Source organism: Aegilops tauschii, unplaced genomic scaffold (assembly GCF_002575655.3).
Source record: "Aegilops tauschii subsp. strangulata cultivar AL8/78 unplaced genomic scaffold, Aet v6.0 ptg001129l_obj, whole genome shotgun sequence".
Classification (NCBI taxonomy): Eukaryota; Viridiplantae; Streptophyta; class Magnoliopsida; order Poales; family Poaceae; genus Aegilops; species Aegilops tauschii.
The window spans coordinates 1-27877 of record NW_027333336.1 but is presented as its reverse complement, the minus strand read 5'-3'; the positions used below and the strand labels follow the sequence as shown (position 1 = coordinate 27877).

The following is a 27877-nucleotide window of genomic DNA, read 5'->3' as shown; positions in this document are numbered from 1 at the left end:
ATAAAGAAGGAGTATGGAGCCGGTAGTGGGAATCGAACCCGCAACCCCAAGGTTATGAGCCTTATGAGCTACCAAACTGCTCTATACTCTTAAACTAAAGAGGGGTAACTAGTGGATAAAAGAGGGTTGGATACGCCCCTCTACCAATATCTATACAAATAGAATAGTCCATTTATACAGAATGGTAAAGAGGGCTCCTCTATGATTATCAATTCCAGAAATCCATACAAATACGAAAGGGTATTTTATCCTTACCAACTGGATCTTGTTGCACCCGGTAACAAACACTCATAAACCATTTCTCGAAGTACGTGTCCGGATAGCCCAAAATGTCGATAGTTAGCTCTAGGTCTTCCGGTCAAAAAACAACGTCGATGAAGGCGTGTAGGTGCACTATTACGCGGTAGGGATTGCAATTTTTCTCGCATTTTCGTTTTTTCACTCAAACTCAAGGGAGAAACTTTGCTTCTTATCTTTTTTTTTAAAGATTGACGAATCAAATGATATTTCTGTTCTAATTTCTGCCGCTTCTTCTCCCTCTGAATCAAACTTTTTTTTGCCATAATGTGTCGTTGCTATTATTACCAAGTATACGGTTCTAATCCTAGATGGAAAAATAAATAGAAAAAGAAATCTAAAAAGGCAGATCCTCCCTCTCTATCAAGAGTAATGAACTAGGTGCTGATACAGTACAAAAAAACAAACTAAATTAACCAAACTTGCCTGATGTTGAGGCAATCAAGAAAGCTGCATAAGTGAATATATAACCCACGGAAAAGTGAGCTAATCCAACCAATCTTGCTTGCACAATGGAAAGAGCCACGGGCTTATCTCTCCAGCGAATTAAATTAGCTAAAGGTGTGCGTTCATGAGCCCATGCTAAAGTCTCAATTAATTCCTGCCAATACCCCCGCCAGGAAATTAAGAACATAAATCCAGTAGCCCAAACAAGATGTCCAAATAAGAACATCCACGCCCATACCGATAAACTATTCATCCCAAAAGGATTATATCCATTGATAAGTTGTGAAGAGTTTAACCATAGGTAATCTCTTAACCATCCCATCAAATAAGTGGAGGATTCATTAAATTGTGAAACGTTGCCCTGCCATAATGTGATATGTTTCCAATGCCAATAAAAAGTAACCCACCCAATGGTATTTAACATCCAGAAAACTGCCAAATAAAATGCGTCCCAAGCAGAAATATCACAAGTACCGCCGCGCCCTGGGCCGTCACAAGGAAAACTATATCCAAAATCCTTTTTATCTGGCATTAATTTGGAACCGCGTGCATCTAAAGCGCCCTTTACTAAAATCAATGTAGTTGTATGCAAACCTAGAGCAATAGCATGATGAACCAAGAAATCCCCAGGTCCTATTGTTAAGAAAAGCGAATTACTATTCTCATTAACAGCATTCAACCATCCGGGCAACCATAGGCTTCGACCCGCATTGAAAGCGGGGCCATTCGTTGAAGATAAGAGTATATCGAACCCATATGTCGTCTTGCCATGAGCAGATTGTATCCATTGGGCAAATATAGGTTCGATCAAGATTTGCTTTTCTGGAGTACCAAAAGCAAGCATGACGTCGTTATGAACATAAAGGCCCAAGGTATGGAATCCTAGAAAGAGGCTAGCCCAACTTAAATGAGATATGATAGCTTCTTTATGGTCTAACATTCTTGCCAATACATTATCCTCATTCTGTTCCGGATTGTAATCCCTAATGAAAAAAATAGCTCCATGAGCAAAAGCCCCTGTCATGATGAACCCTGCAATATATTGGTGATGAGTATATAAAGCAGCTTGAGTAGTAAAGTCTTGTGCTATGAATGCATAAGGAGGTAAAGAGTACATATGTTGAGCTACTAAGGAAGTAATAACCCCTAAAGAAGCTAGAGCAAGACCTAACTGAAAATGAATCGAATTGTTGATTGTGTCATAAAGGCCCTTATGCCCACGCCCTAATCGACCCCCCGGAGGAGTATGCGCTTCTAAAGATCTTTAATACTGTGCCCAATTCCGAAGTTAGTTCGATACATGTGACCGGCAATGAGAAAAATAAATGCAATAGCTAAATGATGGTGAGCCATATCGGTCAGCCACAAACTTTGCGTTTGTGGGTGGAATCCCCCAAGAAGAGTTAGAATGGCAGTTCCCGCTCCTTGAGCGGTACCAAATAAATGATTACTCGAATCAGGGTTTTGGGCATAAAGATTCCATTGACCCGTCAAAAGGGGTCCCAACCCCTGGGGATAGGGTAATACATCTAAGAAATTATTCCATCGAACGTACTCCCCCCTGGATGCGGGAATAGCAACATGAACTAAATGTCCTGTCCAAGCCAAAGAACTTACCCCGAAAAGTCCTGACAAATGATGATTGAGACGAGATTCCGCGTTTTTGAACCACGAAAGGCTTGGTTTCCATTTGGGTTGTAGATGTAACCAACCCGCTATTAAGGACAGCGTAGAAAGAAATAATAGAAAAAGAGCTCCAGTATAAAGATCCTCATTGGTGCGTAATCCTATTGTATACCACCACTGATAAACTCCAGAATAAGCAATATTCACTGGACCAGCAGCACCTCCTCGAGTAAAGGCTTCCACAGCGGGTTGACCAAAATGAGGATCCCAAATCGCATGAGCAATAGGTCTTACGTGTAAAGGATCCTGTATCCATGATTCAAAATTTCCTTGCCAAGCTACATGAAACAGATTTCCGGACGTCCATAGAAAGATTATTGCTAATTGCCCAAAGTGAGAAGCAAAAATGTTCTGATAAAGACGTTCTTCAGTAATATCATCATGACTTTCGAAATCATGTGCGGTAGCAATACCAAACCAAATACGACGAGTAGTGGGGTCCTGAGCTAAGCCTTGGCTAAACCTGGAAATCTTAATTCCATAATGCCTTTCAAATCCTCCTAGCCACTATCCTACTGCAATAATTCTCGCTAAGAAGAATGCCCATGTCGTGGCAATTCCACCCAGAAGGTAATGGGTTACTCCTACAGCGCGTCCTTGTATAATGCTCAAGGCTCTAGGCTGAGTAGCAGGAGCAACTTTTAATTTGTTATGAGCCCAAACGATAGATTCAATGAGTTCTTGCCAATAACCACGGCCGCTGAATAAAAACATTAAACTGAAGGCCCAGACAAAATGAGCACCTAAGAAAAAAAGACCATATGCAGATAATGAAGAACCATAAGACTGAATGACTTGCGATGCCTGTGCCCACAAGAAATCTCGAAGCCACCCATTAATCGTAATGGAACTCTGTGCAAAGTTTCCCCCTGTAATATGAGTTACCACCCCTTGATCACTTATAGTACCCCAAACATCCGACTGCATTTTCCAACTGAAATGGAAAATGACTACCGAAATTGCATTGTACATCCAGAATAAACCTAAGAAAACATGATCCCAGGCGGATACTTGACATGTTCCCCCTCGGCCAGGCCCATCGCAAGGAAAGCGAAAACCTAGATTTGCTTTATCGGGTATCAAACGGGAACTCCGAGCAAATAAAACACCTTTCAAAAGTATTAATACAGTCACATGTATGGTAAATGCATGAATGTGATGGACTAAAAAATCTGCGGTTCCTAATGGAATAGGTAACAAAGCCACTTTGCCACCTACTGCTACTAACTCGCCGCCTCCCCACGTTAAGCTAGTACTTGTTGTTGCACCAGGAGCTGTTACGCCAGGCGCAGTAGCATGGATATTTTGTACCCATTGAGCAAAGATAGGTTGTAATTGTATGGCAGTATCCGAAAACATATCTTGTGGACGGCCTAAAGCACTCATGGTATCATTATGAATGTACAAGCCAAAACTGTGAAAACCTAGAAATATACATACCCAGTTAAGGTGGGATATGATTGCATCGCGGTGTCTAAGGACGCGATCTAATAGATCGTTGTATCGAGTAGTTGGATCATAGTCTCTTACCATAAAAATTGCTGCATGTGCAGCAGCACCGACTATTAGAAATCCGCCAATCCACATGTGGTGTGTGAACAAGGAAAGTTGTGTACCATAGTCAGTAGCTAGGTATGGATAGGGAGGCATAGAATACATATGATGAGCTACAACAATGGTTGTAGAGCCTAGCATAGCTAGGTTAAGAGATAATTGAGCATGCCATGACGTTGTTAAGATTTCATAAAGACCCTTATGGCCTTGTCCTGTAAATGGGCCCTTGTGAGCCTCCAAAATATCTTTAAGTCCATGGCCAATACCCCAATTGGTCCTATACATATGACCTGCGATTAGGAAAAGAATAGCAATAGCTAAATGATGGTGCGCAATATCGGTCAGCCAGAGACCACCGGTTACTGGATCTAGTCCTCCGCGAAAAGTCAGAAATTCTGCGTATTTGGACCAATTTAAAGTGAAAAAAGGGGTTGCTCCTTCGGCAAAACTAGGATAAAGTTGAGCCAAAAGGTCCCGATTCAAGATAAATTCATGAGGAAGTGGTATCTCTTTAGGATCCACCCCAGCGTCAAGAAATTGGTTAATTGGTAAAGATACATGAATTTGGTGCCCCGCCCAAGAAAGAGACCCAAGTCCTAATAATCCCGCTAAGTGGTGATTCAACATGGATTCTACATCTTGGAACCAGGCCAATTTGGGAGCGGCTTTGTGATAATGGAACCAACCAGCAAAAAGCATTAACGCTGCAAAAATCAATGCACCAATTGCAGTACAATAGAGTTGTAATTCACTAGTTATTCCAGATGCTCGCCAAAGCTGAAAAAAACCAGAGGTTATTTGGATTCCTCGGAAACCCCCGCCTACATCACCATTCAATATTTCTTGCCCTACTATAGGCCAAACTACCTGAGCACTGGGTCCAATGTGAGTAGGATCACTTAGCCATGCTTCATAATTGGAAAAACGGGCGCCATGAAAGTACATGCCACTCAACCAAAGAAAGATAATGGAAAGTTGCCCGAAATGAGCACTAAAGACTTTTCGAGAAATCTCCTCCAAATCACCAGTATGACTATCGAAATCGTGAGCATCAGCATGTAGGTTCCAGATCCAAGTGGTAGTATCAGGGCCCTTAGCTAGTGTTCTTGAGAAATGGCCGGGTCTGGCCCATTCCTCAAAAGATGTTTTTACAGGATCCCTATCCACAACAATTTTTACTTCTGGTTCCGGCGAACGAATAATCATTAAGTCCTCCTCTTTCCGGACAAGACATACAAAGAGACCCGCCAACTGTCTTTTTAGTGAATCTTTGAAAGATATATATTTTGAAAGATAGATTTTGAAAGATAGATTTTGAAAGATAGATATTGTGATTAGTTCTTTTCTTTACTATCTACCATCCTTCTATTTTTTTTTAGTTATTCACTGGAGCAATTATATATTGAAGTCAATCCGAGGCAAGTGTTCGGGTCTATTATGACATAAAGATTAGGTGCCTAACGGACATTGTTTATCTTGAAAAACAAATATTTCTCGACGTAAGAAAAAAATCTTTTTTATTTTTAATTTAAGAAACTAGTGTATTTTTTTTTGAGGGCATAAGCTCCTATCTATATCTACTTTCCTTGAGCATAATATAGGGTTTTTTATTTGATTCTAAATTCCAAGATAACTCATTAGAATTATTAATAAGATGGTCCTAATATATTAGCAATATTTAGATTGCCCCCTCTTTTTATTCAGTTTATTACTTCTATTCTAGACCCTATCCCTATGGTTTATTCTTATGAAATATCATATAAAATAGAAGGTATAAGAAATGGATATAATGAAATTCTTGATTCGATCTTACGACCTAATTTATTTGATTAATGGATCAACAACCAAACCACCCATTTTATGAAAAAGAAGGAGCATGGTCTTATTCAAATTCAAAGCGCTTCGTAATCTTCAACCAGTTCTGTGCTTCAATATAATTTCCCGGAGTAAGCGCTATAGCTTGTTTCCAATATTCAGCAGCTTGATCAAACCAAGCTTCCGCAATTTCCGAATCACCCTGTAGAATGGCCTGTTCTCCTCGGTCGGAATAGGAAGTTCCTTCCCTTAGAACCGTACTTGAGAGTTTCCTACCTCATACGGCTCAGAAATTGCTATCTGAATTTCCCCTATCTTAACTGAATTCGATTTATCAAAAATCGATCCAATTTGTTCTTGGGTTAAGCAGAAGAAATTAATTACCTAAGTTTCAAACCCTAATTTTTATCAATAATCAGTTTGATCTTTTTTCCCACCTTCAGAAGAATGAAGCATAGATAGATATAGAGCCTTCGTTCAAATTTTCTGAAAGGTAACTATCCCGTTTTCATATATGAAATCTCTATAGAATCCTTGAAAAAGACTTTTTTCCATAAGAAAGAAAAAAGAACTTACTATCTTTGGGATCTGATACTACACCGCTGCTTAATCCCTTAGTGGATCGGCTCTATTACATAAGCGGATTCCTAAATTTTGCCCCATATCATGGGATAAGTAAGCAGTTTTTTTTAGTTGTATCGACCCAGTCGCTCACTAATTGATCTTTACGGTGCTTTCTCTATCAATTTGAGAAACTTTATCCATAGAGTAGTAGTATAGGCCATACTTTCTTCGTTTTTTGATTCTCGTGAAGTGTCCTTCCTTCCTACAGCTGATAGGGAAAAATCGTTGTTTTTACGATCCCTATGTAGAAAGCCCTTTTTTCTAGTATTTACTAGAAAATTTGATCCTCTCTTTTTTTTTTTCTTTCTATAGTGGAGATAGTCGCACGTAATGACAGATCACGGCCATATTATTAAAAGCTTGCGGTAAGAAGGGGTTTCGTTCTAGTGCCCGGAAATAATATTCCAAAGCCTTTGTATGCTCTCCATTGCTTGTGTGTATAAGGCCTATGTTATAGAGTATATAACTTCGATCATAGGGATCGATTTCTAGTCGCGTAGCTTCATAATAATTTTGCAAAGCTTCCGCATAATTTCCTTCGGATTGAGCCAACATCCGTTACGGTCGTTCATTCTATTCAAAAAATCTCCGTTCCAAAACCGTACATGAGGTTTTCATCTCATACGGCTCCTCCCTTCTGTACATAATAGTACTAAGCGAAATAATCTATAGAATCAAAATAGAATTAGTCCCGTCTCATTATGAACCGAAAGGGGCTGGTATTTTTCCAAGAAATCTCTAGCCAACCTTCCCACAAGAGGTTTTTCTTAACACCAATGAATTCTATTAATGCTAGAGGAAAACGATAGCTCCAATAATTTCTTTGTTCTCAACGCCTCCTATTTAGAGGAATTAGCTACTTCAACGATCTTTGATGGTTATAGGGGTATCCAAAGTACAAACCTGATGGTTGTTTGTTATCCCAACCATTCTTCCCAGCCCTGATACCGATCAGGAAAGGGGTAATTTCTAACAAAGTTTTTCTCTTGTTGATTCCTATTTCTAGGTGTAGTGCTTTTCTCCCCTATGCTGCCTACGGATACTAATAGAGTAGGATTGGCCTGTAATCCATACCATACCATATCCTGTAGGTGTAACCTTTCGCTCAATACTCAAATCTACAATTGAAGTATCTGAAGCCGCATCAATCGAGGATACACGACGGAAGGAATTGTTAGTTCGCCTCACCTTCCCGAAGCGTGGGTTTGTTTGCTTTACAAATTTGGTTCTCTCTATGCCAACCCCCTCTCTTTTTCGTAAGACTGAGGTATAGGTAGGGCTAAAAAAAAGCAAAAAAAAAGAGTCAAATCGCACCATCTCTATAATAAGTAAATGCCTTTTTTTCTCCTGAGGTTGTCGGAATTATTCGCAATAAAATATTGGCTACAATTGAGGAGGTCTTATCAATGAAATTTCCATTTACACGGGATCTAGGCATAATTCCCAACCCATTCTATATAGAATTGTTTTCATTCCTTCACAAAATAACATAAAAACAAACACATTCGATTCTTATAATTATAAATAGATTGATCCATATGCTCTACTCTAAATCCATATGCTTTAAATGGATAAGAGAGATAGAGATATGGATTTTCCGCTCAGCTCAAATTGTATCCTTTTCCTTCTGCTTGGACACGAAGAGATATGAAATATTTGACTAAGACTGGATTTCATTCCACTTTGCTATTTCTGAACAACAACTTATGTTATCAACTATTTCGTGTTTTCAAAGTTATTAATTGTCTCATACCCTATTTTTGATTTCGATAGTATGGTGTAGCGTATCTTATGCAAACGGAATTCTAAGGTTTCTTTATTTTATTATGCAATAAGAAGAATTCTTCCATTTTCTTTTTCTTTAGTTGCGGGAAAACCCAAATTAAAACTTTTTTTTTATAGCGAGCGCAATTTCTAGTAAAAAATCCTGTATCCTTCCACTTAGATCAAAAGGAATTTTTCCAATAGAACTATGGAACCCCCGAGTGGTTGCGGTTGTACCTGTACTGCAGGAATAAGAAAACTCGCTATTCACTCAGTTTATTTTCCATAATAAGTTATGTAGGAGAGATGGCCGAGCGGTTCAAGGCGTAGCATTGGAACTGCTATGTAGACTTTTGTTTACCGAGGGTTCGAATCCCTCTCTTTCCGTTTTTCTTAATTCATCAACGTTAAGGATCACAATGTATCAAATCAAATAACAATTTTTTCCAGCAATAATATCTTATATTATCTTATTTTGATTTAATAGAAATTAGAAATTCTCTATAGCAAATTACTGTGGTATGTAAAATACACATAGAGGAAAAAAGAAAAAAGGATCCTAATCCTAGGGTTAATCAATTTTAGCTAGTTGATGGGAAAATACAAATTAATGGTAATGGTCTTAGGGCGATTTAGTTCGGGGAAAGGGGAAGGGGAAGAAAATTCTATGAACCTTTCCTTTTTTCGTTAAGTTCAAGTCTGACGAGAGTAATATTCTACAACTAACAACTCATTTATTTTGAGACCGACCCACTTCCTATCTAGGATTTTATTTACTAGTCCTTTATATTCCAACGTGTCAATCGCCAAATGCTTTGGCAATTTCCCCGGGTCCGATGAAGCAATATAATTTTGAACCAGACCTTTTGATCTTTGGTTATCTTTCGTAGTAATAATATCTCGGGGTTTGCAACGAAAACTTGGTATATTGACTATACGACCATTAACTAAAATATGTCTATGGTTGACTAATTGGCGGGCCCCAGGAATGGTTGAAGCCATACCCAATCGAAAAAGGATATTATCCAAACGCATTTCAAGTAATTGTAGTAAAACCTGGCCTGTTGACCTTTTTGCTTTTCCAGCGATATGTACATATCTAAGTAATTGTCGTTCTGTCAGACCATAATGAAAACGCAATTTCTGTTTTTCTTGAAGACGAATACGATATTGCTCCTTTTTCCCAGAATTGAATTTTTTTTTAAGATTACTTCCGGATTTAGGTGTTTTTCTAGTGAGTCCTGGTAAAGCTCCCAGACGGCGTATTTTTTTTAAACGAGGTCCTCGATAACGGGACATGAAGACTCCTTTTTTTATTTTATTGAAATTTCATTTTACACAATTAATTTCATTGTATTTACATTACAGAATACATCGAAATTAAAACTGAATTAAACTACAGGATAAACAGAGTAAAATCAACTAAAGTACCCAAAAAAATGGAATTTCATCAAAATCTTTATTTTTTGTATATATATTATTTATTTTATTGTTTTGTATCTAGCAAAATTGTAAGGTAAAAAACATAAAAGATCCTGGATTCTCCATTTAATTCGGAAAAAAAGAGATTCTTGTTCGTAGAACATCGATAGAGAAAAAAAAAAGCCGACTATCGGATTTGAACCGATGACCCTCGCATTACAAATGCGATGCTCTAACCTCTGAGCTAAGTGGGCTTACATAACGGAAATAGTGTAACAAATAGAAATAGGTATAGTATAGGAAATCCGTAAAATCTCAGATATTAGTTATTAATCTTAGCTATTAACTAGTTCTAAATTTGAAGTTATACTTATAAAAATAAAAAAATACTAAAACTTCTTAAAGATAAAGTTAGCTTGATATGCTTAACTATAGGATATTAAAAAATAAAATTATAGAATTTATTGGTATTTTCATTTGATCATTATAGACTTTATTATTTGTTAATAATTTGAGGATTAATATTTCACTAAGGGGAACATAGAGTCAGAGTAAATAAAATTGCTAATTCTGATTAGAAAAAAAGAATAAATATCAAGCGTTATAGTATAATTTTGAATACTATAAAAAAGTAAGACGGGAGGTGGGGGAGATAAAAACTTTTGGATATATTGATTCGGATTGAATTGCAAATACATCAAGGATAGAATCAATTCAATTCTGAATTGCAATAAGCAAGCGAGGTCTCTCAAATAGAGTCGAACTGAACTGCTAGACTACGTTGAGTGATGAACTCAATGATTCAAAAAAAAAACTAAGAGATGGATGAAATTACACAAGGAATCCTGGTCTCAAAGAAGAGGGAAATGGGGATATGGCGAAATCGGTAGACGCTACGGACTTGATTGTATTGAGCCTTGGTATGGAAACCTGCTAAGTGGTAACTTCCAAATTCAGAGAAACCCTGGAATTAAAAAAGGGCAATCCTGAGCCAAATCCGTGTTTTGAGAAAACAAGGGGTTCTCGAACTAGAATACAAAGGAAAAGGATAGGTGCAGAGACTCAATGGAAGCTGTTCTAACGAATCGAGTTAATTACGTTGTGTTGTTAGTGGAATTCCTTCTAATTCTAAATTAGAGAAAGAGGGGTTTTATACCTTATACATTTAATAAACACGTATAGATACTGACATAGCAAACGATTAATCACAGAACTCATATTATATTATAATTATAATATAGGTTCTTTATCTTTTTTAAAAATGAAATTAGAAATGATAATGATTATGAAATAAAAAACTCATATCATAATTTTTTTTTTTCATTATTGTGAATCCACTCCAATCGAATATTGAATAATCAAATTCTTCAATTCAAATTCAAAGTTTTCGAGATCTTTAAAAAAGTGGATTAATCGGACGAGGACAAAGAGAGAGTCCCATTCTACATGTCAATACTGACAACAATGAAATTTCTAGTAAAAGGAAAATCCGTCGACTTTATAAGTTGTGAGGGTTCAAGTCCCTCTATCCCCAAATCCTCTTTTATTCCCTAACTATACTATATTATTATTATTTATCCTCTTTTTTTTCTTTTTATCAATGCAATGGGTTTAAGATTCATTAGCTTTCTCATTCTACTCTTTCACAAAGGAATGCGAAGAGAACTCAATGGATCTTATCCTATTCATTGAATAGATTTCTTTTTTATTAGAGTATCGGCAAGAAATCTTGGTTATTCACTCTATTTTTAAGTTTTATTTAAGTAAACCATGCACAATGCATAGGACTACCCCCCCATTTTCAAATTTTAAATTTGAAATACTTTAATTAATTTTTAGTCCTTTTAATTGACATAGATACAAATACTCTACTAGGATGATGCACAAGAAAAGGTCAGGATAGCTCAGTTGGTAGAGCAGAGGACTGAAAATCCTCGTGTCACCAGTTCAAATCTGGTTCCTGGCAGAGAAAAAAAAAAGATCCACCGAATAGGTATTGATCCAAATACCTCGAGATGGATTGTGATACATATTCATTAATAATATTTATTCATCTAAGTGGATAAATCTATAATATAAATATAGAGGCACTTCTTTTTAAAGAAGTTTTAAAATATATCTTTTCTTTATGATAAAGAAGGGGGTGAGATTCCCCTTTATTTTTTTGCGTTTCTTAATTTTGTATTCCGCTATTCCGACGAATATTTTTTTAGTCTTGCTTATCTTTATCTTATCTTATTTTCCTAGTTGTGCTAAGTAATGTGCGCGGTACAAAGTTCCTGGTAGAGAACTTCTTTGAGTCATCCTATTTTTCTGTTCATATGAAGGAAATTAATATGCGATTTTCAAAATAGGGGAATCCAAATGAAACCCTTTTTTTGCTCAGTCTATCTGGAATGCTTTTGTATAATTAGGAATTAATTATAAATAGGTATTCCGTTTCATCTAGGAAAAGAACCTAAAAATATTCCTTGACTTGAATAAAATCTGGAGTTGTGTTGTATAAGTGAGCATGAATTTCTTATCATTCAATGAGCATCTTGTATTTCATAAAAATTGGGGGTTATATAATCCTTACGTAAGGGCCAGCCTATCCAACTTTCAGGCATTAGGATACGTTTAAGGCGCGGATGATTATCATAAGAGATTCCCACCATATCATAAGATTCGCGTTCTTGAAAATCGGCACTTCTCCAAATCCAGAAGACAGACGGAATTCTAGGATTATCCTTTTGGGCAAAGACTTTTATGCAGACTTCTTCTGGATTATCTATACCATATTGTATTCTCGTAAGATGATACACGCTAGCTAAAGATCCACCGGGTGCTACATCATAAGCACATTGGGAGCGTAAATAATTGTAACCATATACATATAAAATGACAGCAATGGAATCCCAATCCCCTGCTTTTATTTGTAAAGTCTCTATTCCTCGGTGATCAAAGCCCAAAGATCTATGAACCACCTCATGTTTGACTAGCCAATTAGATAACCAACCCTGCTGCATTGTCTTCATCTCTCCCTCTTTGTATAAATATTTCACATTTCGGATGCAAGTTTGAAAGATTGCCCTGCTTTTTATTTTTCTACACAAAAGAGCCCCTCTCCTAATTCACTAATTTGTAGGAAGGTACTGAACTTTTGGATTTGAAAAAAGTTTCAGAAGATATATCTAATGTAGATGGTGATTGATAGAGCAATTCTTGCTCATAAGTTCCTGTATGAGTACTGCGCCTAACATAAAGCTTGTGACTGGTAGTAAAACATCTATTTTTATTTTGAGATAGAGTTCGATCCTCAACTATTTCTCGCGATATCTTCTTACGAAGTTTTGTTAGGGCATCTATAACTGCCTCCGGTTTAGGTGGGCAGCCCGGCAAGTAGACATCCACAGGAATTAACTTATCAACTCCCCGAACAGTACTATAGGAATCCGTACTGAACATTCCCCCTGTAATAGTACAGGCTCCCATAGCAATGACGTATTTTGGTTCAGGCATTTGCTCGTATAATCTCACTAAAGAGGGAGCCATTTTCATTGTTACCGTACCGGCTGTTAAAATTAGGTCTGCTTGCCTAGGACTTGATCTTGGTACCAATCCATAACGATCAAAGTCGAATCGTGAGCCTATTAATGAAGCAAATTCAATGAAACAACAACTGGTACCGTATAGAAGGGGCCATAAACTGGAGAGTCTTGACCAATTCGAAAGATCATTTGGTGTAGTTGAAATAACAGAATTGGAACTTGTTTGGTCAAGTAAGGGAAACTCAATCAAATTCATAACTGTCTCAATAGAATCTTTTCCTTCTTTTTTTTTGTCTAAATATTCAGTTAAGACCATTCCAAGGCTCCTTTTCGCCATGCATAAACTAAACCAACAACTAAGATAAGCACGAAAATCAAAGCTTCGATAAAAACGGATACACCCAATACGTCGAAACTCATTGCCCAAGGGTATAGAAAGACGGTTTCCACATCAAAAACAACAAAAACGAGCGCAAACATATAATAGCGTATTCGGAATTGTACCCAAGCCCCTCCCATGGGTTCTATACCCGATTCATAACTAGAAAGCTTCTCTGGTCCTTCACTAACCGGGGCTAAAAGTCCTGAAATCGAAAATGCCAAAATAGGAATAAGGCTTGCTATTATTAGAAATGTCCAAAAAATATCATATTCGTGAAGCAGAAACATAATGTACTCCCATTAATGTGGAATAGGCGGAACTTAAATTAGTCAATTCAATTCAGCATTGTCAATTTATCCAGAACTTCTCTCTTTTCCTCGGTGAAACAAGAATCTTTTTTGTTCAAACAAAAGCGCTTAGTTTAGCCTTTGTTTCCTCTGTGCTGCATCTTCTTTAAAGATTCATCCAATGGAATCCCAACTCCCTTTCTTTTGGATTTCCATTCTATTTAGATATGGTGTATGTAGATCTAATTCTTATATAAAGAAAACTTTCTCGTTTCACTTTGTCTCGCTTTCTCTAGAATCTCTAGAAAAAAGAATAGCTCTATCCTTTATTTAATATTTAATAATAAAATAATAAGAGACTATTAAATAAAAATGAGAATACTACTAAATTAGAACCTAATTAAGATAGTAGGACTAATCTATGCAGTATAATTAATGAGAAGTAATACTATAAAATAAAAATAAAGAACTCTATTTCAGAACTATGAGACAGAATATTCTGTTTTCTTATTTACTCTTTACTTTATTTTTTCTATTTAAAGTTGATCAATTTACATAATGTATCTATAAACAAAGTAATAAATATACTTAAAACAAAGTAGGAATTCGCAAAATGGATAAAATCATTGCAGTTATTATAGGGAAGTCTAGAGATATCCTATTTGAAGGAGGACGGGATTCAAATCAGGGAAAGGATCCTTTCTTCTATTGATTTGATAGAAATTCGTTTTTCTTTTCCTGTCTGTATGATTTTGATTTTCGATGAATGAGCCTTTGGTAATGCTTTTATCTCTATTCTATGTCGCAGGCGCCTATCCAGTCTATAAACAAATACTAATGAGAAAATGAAAACTATACTAAACTAAAGAAAACATAGGATAGAGATCCTAAAATCTAAAAAAGGGCATATTAGGGCTATACGGATTCGAACCGTAGACCTTCTCGGTAAAACAGATCAAACGGATTATTATCGAAATGATTTGAACTGTTTCAAAGACCCAACATGCATTTTTTTGCATTGGGCTCTTTCATAAACTGATTTAAAGATCAGTTAGTCCACCATAGTTTTTCTTTACGGAAAGATAATGAGATGGCTCCCTGTGCTCTGATTGATTTTTTGTATTATGATCTATCTAGGAGCAATACCAAAGTGTTTCAAAGGAGGATTACCTTGACTTAGGTCTGCCTCCGGTCTAAATTAAATCAACCTAAGTGAAATGGAGTCTCTATCGTTCCACTGCAAGAGTTAACTATGAGACTTCATACACCTTAAAGTTCATAGAACGAAAAGAAGTTTTTTGGAGGCCCTTATCCTCATTACGCCTAGCATTTAGTGGGCTGGATATTTACCTTATCAACTAGCAAATCCATAAGGGTTCTATTTGATTAGGCACCTGAATTGGCACCTGAATCGGACTGAACCGACTGTTTGTCAGGCTACTGTTCTCCTATTCTCTCGAATCTATGAAGTAAGACATTGATTTTGCAATAAGATCGATTATGTTCATTGCATAATAAGCTCCTTTGAAAAGCATTGGCGCACGTGTAAACGAGTTGCTCTACCGAACTGAGCTATAGCCCTTATCACAGATATCTTAACATATAGATAATTTCTTGTCAAGATGAATATTTTCTAATGCCAGAGGATACCCCTTTGATCTGTATCTGTTTAGTATTTAGTTTAGTATTTAGTATATAACAGACCAATAACAGAGCGGTATTGCTTAGAAAAGGGATTCAATATATAATCGATCGAAGTAATGGGTCTTCCTTTGTGGTGATAAATTGCCTACTTAACTCAGTGGTTAGAGTATTGCTTTCATACGGCGGGAGTCATTGGTTCAAATCCAATAGTAGGTAAGTAGGTAGAAAAATTACTAGATAGCATTGGACTTACTTCGCTTCACTATCTAATAACTTTTTCTACCCCTCTTCCCTTTTTCTTTGTATCAACTATAAACCACTGGATTGTCTTCAATTGGATGGGGGAATCCAATTGACAGCCTCGATTCGTATCCTAGCTCGTCTGAGAGCGAGCTTCGCTTCAACCAAATCTTTCGTACCCTCAGCTTTACTCAAGTTAGCTTCGGCTATTTCAAGTGCCTTTTGAGCTTCTTCCGGATCAATATCACTACCCAGTTCCGCATCATTTCCTAAAATGATGATCTCATTATTAACTATTCTCGCAAAACCGCTCCACAGAACCGCTGTTAACCATTGGTCGTTGAGGAGGCGTATTCTCAAAGGACCCATATCTACTGCTGTGTTAATGGGGGCGTGGTTTGGTAATACGCCAATTTGGCCACTATTAGTGGATAAAATGATTTCTTTCACTTCACAATCCCAAATAATTCGCTTAGGAGTCAGTACATAAAGATTTAATTTCATTTCTTCGATTTGTTCTCCTCTTCTAAGGTTATAGCTTTCGTGCTAGCTTCATCGATGTTACCCACCAAATAAAAAGCCTGTTCAGGTAGGCCGTCTAATTCTCCGGAAAGGATTAGTTGAAATCCCCTAATAGTTTCCGCAAGAGCAACATACTTTCCTGGAGAACCAGTAAAAACTTCTGCCACAAAGAACGGTTGTGATAAGAAACGCTCAATTTTTCTTGCTCTTGCTACAGTTAAACGATCCTCTTCCGATAATTCATCCAAGCCAAGAATTGCGATAATGTCCTGAAGTTCTTTGTAACGTTGTAAAGTTTCCTTAACTCTTTGCGCAGTTTCATAATGTTCGTTGCCAACGATCCGAGGCTGTAACATAGTCGAGGTTGAATCTAAAGGATCTACTGCTGGATAAATACCCTTGGAAGCTAATCCTCTGGAAAGTACGGTAGTAGCATCCAAATGTGCAAATGTTGTGGCAGGGGCAGGGTCGGTCAAATCGTCTGCAGGTACATAAACTGCTTGAATCGAAGTTATAGATCCCTTTTTAGTAGAAGCAATTCTTTCTTGCAAAGAACCCATTTCTGTACTAAGAGTAGGTTGATAACCCACTGCGGAGGGCATTCTCCCTAATAAAGCGGATACCTCTGATCCTGCTTGAACAAAACGAAAGATATTATCGATAAATAAAAGCACGTCTTGCTTATTAACATCTCGGAAATATTCCGCCATAGTTAGGGCAGTTAAACCAACTCTCATACGAGCTCCCGGTGGTTCATTCATTTGGCCATAGACTAGAGCTACCTTTGATTCCTCAATATTTTTTTCATTAATTACTCCGGATTCCTTCATTTCCATATAAAGATCATTTCCTTCACGAGTCCGTTCCCCTACTCCACCGAATACGGATACGCCCCCATGAGCTTTAGCAATGTTATTGATTAATTCCATGATCAGTACTGTTTTACCTACTCCAGCCCCCCCAAATAGTCCTATTTTTCCTCCACGTCGATAAGGAGCTAAAAGATCGACGACCTTAATACCTGTTTCAAAGATGGATAATTTCGTATCTAACTCGATAAAGGCAGGCGCAGATCTATGAATAGGGAACGTTGCACTACTATCTACAGGACCCAAATTGTCAACAGGCTCCCCAAGAACGTTGAAAATTCGTCCGAGAGTAGCTCCACCGACCGGAACACTGAGAGGAGCTCCCGTGTCAATCACTTCCATTCCTCTCATCAACCCGTCCGTAGCACTCATAGCTACAGCTCTAACTCGATTATTTCCTAATAATTGTTGTACCTCACAAGTCACATTAATTTGCTTATCGGCAGTGTCTCTACTCTGGACTACCAAAGCGTTATAAATATAAGGTAACTTGCCTGGGGGAAAAGTGACATCCAGCACGGGTCCAATAATTTGATCGATACGACCTGTACTTTTTTCTTCAATTGTGGAAACCCCGGGAGAGAGAAGTAGTAGGATTGGTTCTCATAATTATCACATAATTAAAAAAAAGGAATTTGTCGAAATTTTTCTTTTTTTATTGTTGAATAATGCCAAATCAAATCAAAAAAAATCCAAAAGTAAAAAGGAAATGAATTAGTTAATTCAATAAGAGAGAAAAGGGGACCAGGACTTGATTTCGTTGCCCAAGCGAATCCCATTCAATCGTTTACTCATGGAATGAGTCCGTTGGAAAGTTCAATCAATCTTTTTTTCATATACATACATTTTGCCTTTTGTGGAGGATCTGTGCCTACTCTACTTTCCTATCTAGGACTTCGATATACAAAATATATACTACTGTGAAGCATAGATTGCTGTCAACAAAGAATTTTATTAGTATTTAGTTAGGTATTTGCATTCAAAATAAGAAAAGAGAACTATTAAGAACTTGTAAAATAAGGATTAGGAATTAATTTGGGTTGCGCTATATCTATCAAAGAGTATACAATAATTATGGATTTGGTAAATCAAATCCATGGTTTAATAACGAACCGTGTTAACTTACCATAACAACAACTCAATTCCTATCGAATTCCTATAGTGGAATTCCTATAGGATAGAACATACACAGGGTGTACGCATTATATATGAATGAAACATATTCATTAACCTAAGCATGCCCTCAATTTTCTTTAATGAGTTGATATTATATTAATTGAATATCCTTTTTTTTTGTTTTACGAGATTTTTTCTAAAGTTTCATTTACGCCTAATTAACATCGAGTAGACCCTGTTATTGTGAGAATTCTTAATTCAAGAGTTATAGGGAGGGACTTATGTCACCACAAACAGAAACTAAAGCAGGTGTTGGATTTCAAGCTGGTGTTAAAGATTATAAATTGACTTACTACACCCCAGAGTATGAAACTAAGGATACTGATATCTTGGCAGCATTCCGAGTAAGTCCTCAGCCTGGGGTTCCGCCCGAAGAAGCAGGGGCTGCAGTAGCTGCCGAATCTTCTACTGGTACATGGACAACTGTTTGGACTGATGGACTTACCAGTCTTGATCGTTACAAAGGACGATGCTATCACATCGAGCCTGTTGCTGGGGAAGACAACCAATGGATCTGTTATGTAGCTTATCCATTAGACCTATTTGAAGAGGGTTCCGTTACTAACATGTTTACTTCCATTGTAGGTAACGTATTTGGTTTCAAAGCCCTACGTGCTCTACGTTTGGAGGATCTACGAATTCCCCCTACTTATTCAAAAACTTTCCAAGGCCCGCCTCATGGTATCCAAGTTGAAAGAGATAAGTTGAACAAGTATGGTCGTCCTTTATTGGGATGTACTATTAAACCAAAATTGGGATTATCCGCAAAAAATTATGGTAGAGCGTGTTATGAGTGTCTACGTGGTGGACTTGATTTTACCAAAGATGATGAAAACGTAAACTCACAACCATTTATGCGCTGGAGAGACCGTTTTGTCTTTTGTGCCGAAGCTATTTATAAATCACAGGCCGAAACCGGTGAAATCAAGGGGCATTACTTGAATGCGACTGCGGGTACATGTGAAGAAATGATTAAGAGAGCTGTATTTGCAAGAGAATTAGGGGTTCCTATTGTAATGCATGACTACTTAACTGGGGGATTCACCGCAAATACTACTTTGGCTCATTATTGCCGCGACAATGGCCTACTTCTTCACATTCACCGTGCAATGCATGCAGTTATTGATAGACAGAAAAATCATGGTATGCATTTCCGTGTATTAGCTAAAGCATTGCGTATGTCTGGGGGAGATCATATCCACTCCGGTACAGTAGTAGGTAAGTTAGAAGGGGAACGCGAAATGACTTTAGGTTTTGTTGATTTATTGCGCGATGATTTTATTGAAAAAGATCGTGCTCGCGGTATCTTTTTCACTCAGGACTGGGTATCCATGCCAGGTGTTATACCGGTAGCTTCAGGTGGTATTCATGTTTGGCATATGCCAGCTCTGACCGAAATCTTTGGGGACGATTCTGTATTACAATTTGGTGGAGGAACTTTAGGACATCCTTGGGGAAATGCACCTGGTGCAGCAGCTAATCGAGTGGCTTTAGAAGCCTGTGTACAAGCTCGTAACGAAGGGCGCGATCTTGCTCGCGAAGGTAATGAAATTATCCGAGCAGCTTGCAAATGGAGTCCTGAACTAGCCGCAGCTTGTGAAGTATGGAAGGCGATCAAATTCGAGTTCGAGCCGGTAGATACTATTGATTAACTAGATAAAACTAAAGATAAAGAAGGTATAAATAAAAAAGAAACGAAATAAAAAGAGAAAAAAATCAGTTATGAAATGCAGTAATTCTTCTTTATTCTTCTAATTGATTGCAATTAAACTCGGCTCAATCTTTTTTAGAAAAAAAAAAGATTGAGCCGAATAAAAATAGATCATGATATGATCATGAGACTTGACAAATCGAGATTCGTCTATTCTATATATCTAGAATATATATATTAAGGTATAATACAATAAAGAAATACAAATAAAATAATAAAATAATAAAATATAGTATTATCAATTGTATGCGCTTCTAGAGAAGTATGTATGCAGGAAGTAAATTCTAACCGCTTTCTTTTGAATCCAATTTCAAATTAGATTAGAAAGATAGAAAGGCCATGAGGATGGGAAAATCAAAATAAAATCTTTTTAATTAGTTCTCCTTTTTTGGAATTTTCTTATTATCCTTTCATTTTTTTTACAGAATATTTTTCAAACTAAAAATAAAAAATACAATACAATAGTCAATATTCCTTATAATAGATATACTTAATTATATCATAAGAATCTTAAGATATTTTTCGACTAGATAGAAATAGTAAATTTGAATTGAGACACCTATTCCATGACGGATTTAAACTTACCTTCTATTTTCGTGCCTTTAGTAGGCTTAGTATTTCCGGCAATTGCAATGACTTCTTTATTTCTTTATGTGCAAAAAAATAAGATTGTCTAGTATTTTTTAGTGTAAGTAATATAATATGGTAGGGTATGTGGCTTTTTCTACACACACTTTCTACACACAAATGAAAAACGGTTATGGATGCGGATATAGGCTACGAGCATAAATGCATGAATATGCAGAGCCAGGTATAGCGAGTTTTATTTTATTTATTTTAATTGAATCAACGAATATTTTTTGAATAGAAAGTCAATGTATCTAACCTATTATTTCACAGGAGTACTAGTTGCTGAAGGCGATTTCAGAATCAAAAAAAGTAAAGTCAAAATTATTTAGCTTATTCTCTCAATTTCAATCGACCGCTGCTGGATTTAGTATATCTAATATGAATTGGCGATCAGAACACATATGGGTAGAACTTCTAAAAGGTTCTCGAAAAAGGGGTAATTTTTTCTGGGCCTGTATTCTTTTTCTAGGTTCACTAGGATTCTTATCGGTTGGGATTTCCAGTTATCTTGGTAAGAATATTATATCTATACTTCCATCTCAAGAAATTCTTTTTTTTCCGCAGGGGGTCGTGATGTCTTTCTACGGAATCGCAGGCCTATTCATTAGCTCCTACTTGTGGTGTACTATTTTGTGGAATGTAGGTAGTGGTTATGACCGATTCGATAGAAAAGAGGGAATAGTGTGCATTTTTCGTTGGGGATTCCCTGGAATAAAACGTCGCGTCTTCCTTCGATTCCTTATGCGGGATATCCAATCAATTAGAATTCAGGTTAAAGAGGGTCTTTATCCTCGTCGTATTCTTTATATGGAAATCCGGGGCCAGGGGATCATTCCCTTGACTCGTACTGATGATCAATTTTTTACTCCACGAGAAATTGAACAAAAAGCTGCCGAATTGGCCTATTTCTTGCGCGTACCAATTGAAGTATTTTGAGGTATCTTTTTTGAACTGAGTTGAATGAAGAAAAGAAGAATTGGAAGAAGAAAAGTTTTCTCAACACGGGGAGGAAGTCCCTTCTAAATTGGATTTGTTATTGTAAGGGGATTTTTAAGTATTTATCTAAAGGAAGGAACAAACGAGGATAAGAGAAATTTGCTTTTAATTTTTTTTTATCCAAGTGAGATATATCGCATACTATTCTTCTTTTTTCATCCGAAAGGGCTTTTTTTTTATTCTATTTCACTATTTCATTCCATCTAGATCTAAGAAAGAACCCAATGCACTGAAATTCCACTACTAACTAATATACAAAAAAGAAGAATAGATACAGGGTATCAAACCTATATAGTTTTTGCTTCAAAGAAATAGAAATATCATGAAATAGAAATATCATCATATAGAGTCAGGGAATGGAATAGAGTCAGCGAATGAAGCATATTCATTAACAACTCCATTTACGGATCAAAAATGAAAAAAAAGAAAGCATTGCCTTCTTTACTATATCTTGTATTTATCGTACTTTTGCCTTGGGGGGTCTCTTCCTCATTTAACAAATGTCTGGAACTTTGGATTAAGAATTGGTGGAATACCAGGCAATCCGAAACTCTCTTAACTGATATTCAAGAGAAAAGGATTCTAGAAAGATTCATAGAATTAGAAGAACTTTCTCTCTTGGACGAGATGATAAAAGGGAAACTAAAGACACATGTACAAAAACCTCCTACAGGAATACACAAGGAAATAATACAATGGGTCAAAATAAATAATGAGGATCATCTCCATACCATTTTGCATTTCTCGACAAATATAATCTGTTTGGCTATTCTAAGTGGTTCTTTTTTTCTGGGTAAAGAGGAACTTGTCATTTTGAATTCTTGGGTTCAGGAATTCTTCTATAATTTAAATGACTCAATAAAAGCTTTTTTTATTCTTTTAGTTACTGATTTTTTTGTTGGATTTCACTCCACCCGTGGTTGGGAACTAGTAATTCGTTGGGTCTACAACGATTTTGGATGGGCTCCTAACGAGCTTATTTTCACTATTTTTGTTTGTAGTTTTCCAGTAATTCTAGATACATGTTTGAAATTTTGGGTCTTTTTTTGTTTAAATCGTCTATCTCCTTCGCTTGTAGTCATTTATCATTCAATTAGTGAAGCATAAATTCATTTGATCTCCCGATATTAATATTAATCAAATTAGCAAGCATCTTTTTTTAGAAAGAAAGCCCTTTTCCATTTTAGCAAAATTCTTTCTATTTATACCTACTTTAAGGTATTCATCATTGCAGTACAACTGTTGCAGTAGAATGACAACAGATTCGTGTATAGGGAACTAGATTAGCTTAGCTACCTATCTAATTTATTGTAGAAATTCTGGGATCTGCGATTGGACATGGAAAATAGAAATACTTTTTCTTGGGTAAAGGAACAGATAACTCGATCGATTTCTGTAGCGATCATGATATACGTAATAACTCGGACATCTATTTCAAATGCATATCCCATTTTTGCGCAGCAGGGTTATGAAAACCCACGAGAAGCAACTGGACGAATTGTATGTGCCAATTGCCATTTAGCTAGCAAGCCCGTCGATATTGAAGTTCCCCAAGCTGTGCTTCCCGATACTGTATTTGAAGCAGTTCTTCGAATTCCTTATGATATGCAATTGAAACAAGTTCTTGCTAATGGAAAAAAGGGAGGGTTGAATGTAGGTGCTGTTCTTATTTTGCCCGAGGGATTCGAATTAGCGCCGCCCGATCGTATTTCCCCTGAGTTAAAAGAAAAGATAGGAAATCTTGCTTTTCAGAGTTATCGTCCCGATAAAAAAAACATTCTTGTGATAGGCCCTGTTCCCGGTAAGAAATATAGTGAAATTGTCTTTCCCATTCTTTCCCCTGATCCTGCTACGAAGAAAGATGCTCATTTCTTAAAATATCCCATATATGTAGGGGGAAACCGAGGAAGAGGACAGATCTATCCTGATGGTAGCAAGAGTAACAATACAGTCTATAATGCTACGTCAACAGGTATAGTAAGAAAAATACTACGTAAAGAAAAGGGGGGGTATGAAATATCCATAGTTGATGCATCAGATGGACGCCAAGTGATTGATATTATACCTCCCGGACCAGAACTTCTTGTTTCAGAGGGGGAATCCATCAAGCTTGATCAACCATTAACAAGCAATCCTAATGTGGGAGGTTTTGGTCAGGGGGACGCAGAAATCGTGCTTCAGGATCCATTACGTGTCCAAGGCCTTTTGTTCTTCTTCGCATCCGTTATTTTGGCACAAGTTTTTTTGGTTCTCAAAAAGAAACAGTTTGAAAAGGTTCAATTGTACGAAATGAATTTCTAGGTCCCGGGATTTCTTACCATCAAGTTGGTAAAAAGCCTCGATTTATTGGCAATTGCTAGAATTATCTATGATCTATTTTGGAAATCCTTTTTTTGTTTAGACTGCTTTTTGTTTATGAGATGTCTGGAATTCCTTATTTATATCCCATGCAAAAGAAGAGAATCCAAGGCAAAGGCGAGAACAATAAAATTAAAATTTCTTCCTTTTCGGAGGGATTGCAGGTCTTCTTAATCGTCTATTCGGCACAAGAAAAAGGCTTTTTCTTGTGCCGATTCTTCTTGTATCAAAATAAGAATCCTTTTTCTTCCTAATTCGTCAAAGATTACTATTTCTTCTTTATTCGGGTCTGTCTCTTGGACCTCTTTTTCTTTTGCTTAGGTTTAGCCGAGGTAGTGGACAAACAGAGGGGAAGAAAATATGGCGGGGGAAAAATTTCTTGTGATTGTGAGCAAATTGCTTGGCTTGTTTAATTAAGTTCAACTTCAAATTTACAGAAATTTTGCAAAAAAAAAGTAAACTCTTCCATTGAAGGTTTTTTTTATTTTTAGGCTAGTTGAATAGTTTTGATTAAGGTTTTATTAGTTTATTACTCGAAACTAAATCAAGGATTTTCAGGATACTTCCTTCGTGGAATAAGATATTGGATCCTCGAGTGATCTCTTTTTCTTGTTGCTTCATAAGAGTGAATCGAATAGATTCAATTCGCGTTATAAGAGTAAAAATTCCGCGGGTCCTTTCCGCTCTAATCAGATAAAGGGGGGTAAGGACCCGCTAAGCTCCTACTTTTTCATGTTTACAATCTGGTCCCTCCGATTACTATAGAGATGAACCCAATCCAGAATATGAACCATAAAAGAAAACACCTACTAAACCAATCACAGCAATACCAGCTACAGTACCTATCAGCCAAAGAGGAATTCTTCCAGTAGTATCGGCCATTTCCCCTACTTTCCTCCACATTTTATCAATTGGTCATGCTAGAGACAAAAACAGTCATGGGTAGTTATAAGGATGGTATCCTTCCAAATGGGATAAGAGAATTCTTATTAGTCTCTTTCTTTCTCTCAATTGAAGAAGTAATTGGAAAATAAAACAGCAAGTACAAAAATGAGTAATAAACCCCAGTATAGACTGGTACGATTCAATTCAACATTTTGTTCATTCGGGTTTGATTGTGTCATAGTTCTATAGTTGGAATTTGTTTTATCGTTGGATGAACTGCATTGCTGATATTGATCCCAAGAAAAAAACAGTAGGTACAGCTAGTCCGTGAATAGCCAGCCATCGCACTGTAAAAATAGGATAGGTTCGATCTATGGTCATTGAGGGCCTCCTAAAAGGATCTACTAAATTCATCGAGTTGTTCTAAAGAATCAAAACGGTCGGTTATTAACGGAATTCCTTGTCGGCTTTCCGTGAAATACTCGTTTGGCCTAGGACTTCCAAACACGTCATAAGCTAAACCCGTACTGACAAATAACCAACCCGCAATGAATAGGGAAGGTATAGTAATGCTATGAATAACCCAGTATCGAATACTGGTAATAATATCAGCAAAAGAACGTTCTCCCGTGCTTCCAGACATGCTGAACTCCCAAAATTTTTGTACATTCAAAAAAGGAATTGATTCCGTAAAAGATGGGATCGACCAGTAAATAGAAAATTACTGATATTTCATCCTTGTGAGATTGTCAATTTTGTACCAAAGGTGTATTTTGAGTATACCGAATTAGTATAGCTATCCTTCCTATGGCACAGCAATCTGGTTTTGCCTGGTTCCGAAACATAATTACTTTTTTATTTTTTTTGTCTATAGGTAAGCTATATGTTATTCAAGGCATCAATAGAAAACCCCATTTTTGTAGGTTCTACTTACTTTTCATTGGCTTCGGAATATATAGAGTAATTCGGAATAGCAGCCAAAATCTTGGGAAAATCTAAGTTAATGATCAATAGGTTTGGATAAATAATTTAGGAAGGATATTCTCATACTGACACAATACAAGGACAAGTATATGTGAAATCTATCCTTTCATAATTCGTAATTCATCCTTGTATTGTTTGTTGGATTAGGTCTAACTTTCTTGACCAAACTGCGAGCGCGGAACTTTACGAGATGAAATAGGGAAAGACAGAAGATAGAATAGAACTTAAAAGGATAATTGAAGTGACTCGTCTTCGAATCTACTTTGGTTGGAGTTCGAAAAAGGAATAAAAATAAAGTAAATTCAAGGAAGAGCTTTCTTTTTTTTTTTAACAGCCCCTTGGCAGGTCGTGGAATGCTTTTGTTCTCCTCTTATTCCATATGGAATACAATCAGTTAAAATAAGAAGGAATAGGGGAATATTCGATCGTTCACTCCAAAACGAGGGTCCTATTGAAAAAGAAATTATCCAAAATAGAAAGAAGTTTTTTTTTCAAATTCAATTGTTTATTTATCTCTTATTCAAAAATTTCCCTGAAAATTGAATGAAAAAATGAAATTCAATGGGGTTAGATGATCTAGTTCTTAATATTATTACTTTACTCAATTGACAAATTCCACAACAAATCTCTTGATTCGGAATTAGGGACTCATGTATCATCTGATGAATCCACTTTCTTTTACACTTCTGTATCTTACTCTACCTTGTTTTTTAGTATTATCTAAAATAACTGATGAATTCTGAATTTTCCATAACTTAGGTAAATGCTTTACCAACATATGTAGTGTAGTAAAAAAAAATAAATGGAATTTAACTCTTTCATGCTTACTTTAACTAGTTATTTTGGTTTTCTACTGGCTGCTTTAACTATAACCCCAGCTCTATTTATTGGCTTGAACAAGATACGCCTTATTTGAATTGACTGAATAATTATAATTCAGAAAAGAAAAATCTTTCTTTGGGATTCCTGGCATTCTACGACTCTTTTCCAGACTAATTAGGAATTCTTTTCTTGGTCATTGAGATTCGTGGATAATTTAGAGTACTATTTAGGGATAGATCGTACCTCTTTTTTTATCCCCTCGAACAAATCGAAATGATTGAAGTTTTTCTATTTGGAATCGTCTTAGGCCTAATTCCTATTACTTTAGCGGGATTATTCGTGACTGCGTATTTGCAATACAGGCGTGGGGATCAGTTGGATCTTTGATTGAGTCATTTTTTTTTGATTGACCTCCTCCAGACCAGAGAGGAGGTCAAATTGAAATTGGAGTTACAATTCAATTTTGTTAAGTTATTTTACTCTGCTTCGACATAAAATAGATGGAATCACGCTCTGTAGGATTTGAACCTACGACATCGGGTTTTGGAGACCCGCGTTCTACCGAACTGAACTAAGAGCGCTTTCATTCATTCAAAAAGAAAATCTTTTTCTATTCCTAATGTATCTCACGTACGTATAGTCTCCACAAATTCAAGTTATACCCACTTTACTTTAATTGATCTCGTCGCTACTGCCTATAAAGAAGAAAGAAGTAATAGGTAGGGATGACAGGATTTGAACCTGTGACATTTTGTACCCAAAACAAACGCGCTACCAAGCTGCGCTACATCCCTTTTCCAAATTAAATTGTTGTACAATGCCATTGTACACAATTCCTGTCTTCTTTTCCACATCATAATTTTCTTCTTCTTTCTATTTTCTTCTTCTTTCTTTCTCTATCTATATATAGAACCCTCGTGTCATTTCTTCTTTTTGGTCTCATATAATTAAGGAATTATATACATATAAAATCCAATATAATTTCGCCTATAAAAGAAGGATTACTTTTCCTTGCTAATATATAGGAAGAAGGGGTCATCTTTTTCTTTTTTAGGGATAGGAAAATTTCGTCGATATGGTTCATTTTATATATAGCATAACAATCTTGGGCAAGAGTTTATGATCATATATGTATTCCAACAAGGAAGGAGGATTTTCAATGCGGGATATAAAAACATATCTCTCTGTAGCACCCGTGCTAAGTACTCTATGGTTTGGTGCTTTAGCAGGTT

The 27877-nt window shown here is 36.5% G+C and overlaps 5 non-coding genes across 5 annotated transcripts; 2 read left to right on the top strand and 3 right to left on the bottom strand.

Annotated features, from left to right (window-relative positions):
- Positions 1-8487: 8487 nt before the first annotated feature.
- Positions 8488-8574, top strand: TRNAS-GGA (transfer RNA serine (anticodon GGA)). Its single transcript has one exon. It is a non-coding gene; the product is annotated as a tRNA-Ser (tRNA).
- Positions 8575-9790: 1216 nt separating this feature from the next.
- TRNAT-UGU (transfer RNA threonine (anticodon UGU)) lies at positions 9791-9863 on the bottom strand. The gene has a single exon. It is a non-coding gene; the product is annotated as a tRNA-Thr (tRNA).
- Positions 9864-11502: 1639 nt separating this feature from the next.
- Positions 11503-11575, top strand: TRNAF-GAA (transfer RNA phenylalanine (anticodon GAA)). The gene has a single exon. It is a non-coding gene; the product is annotated as a tRNA-Phe (tRNA).
- Positions 11576-27152: 15577 nt separating this feature from the next.
- TRNAW-CCA (transfer RNA tryptophan (anticodon CCA)) lies at positions 27153-27226 on the bottom strand. Its single transcript has one exon. It is a non-coding gene; the product is annotated as a tRNA-Trp (tRNA).
- A 139-nt stretch (positions 27227-27365) lies between these two features.
- Positions 27366-27439, bottom strand: TRNAP-UGG (transfer RNA proline (anticodon UGG)). The gene has a single exon. It is a non-coding gene; the product is annotated as a tRNA-Pro (tRNA).
- Between the last annotated feature and the right edge of the window lie 438 nt (positions 27440-27877).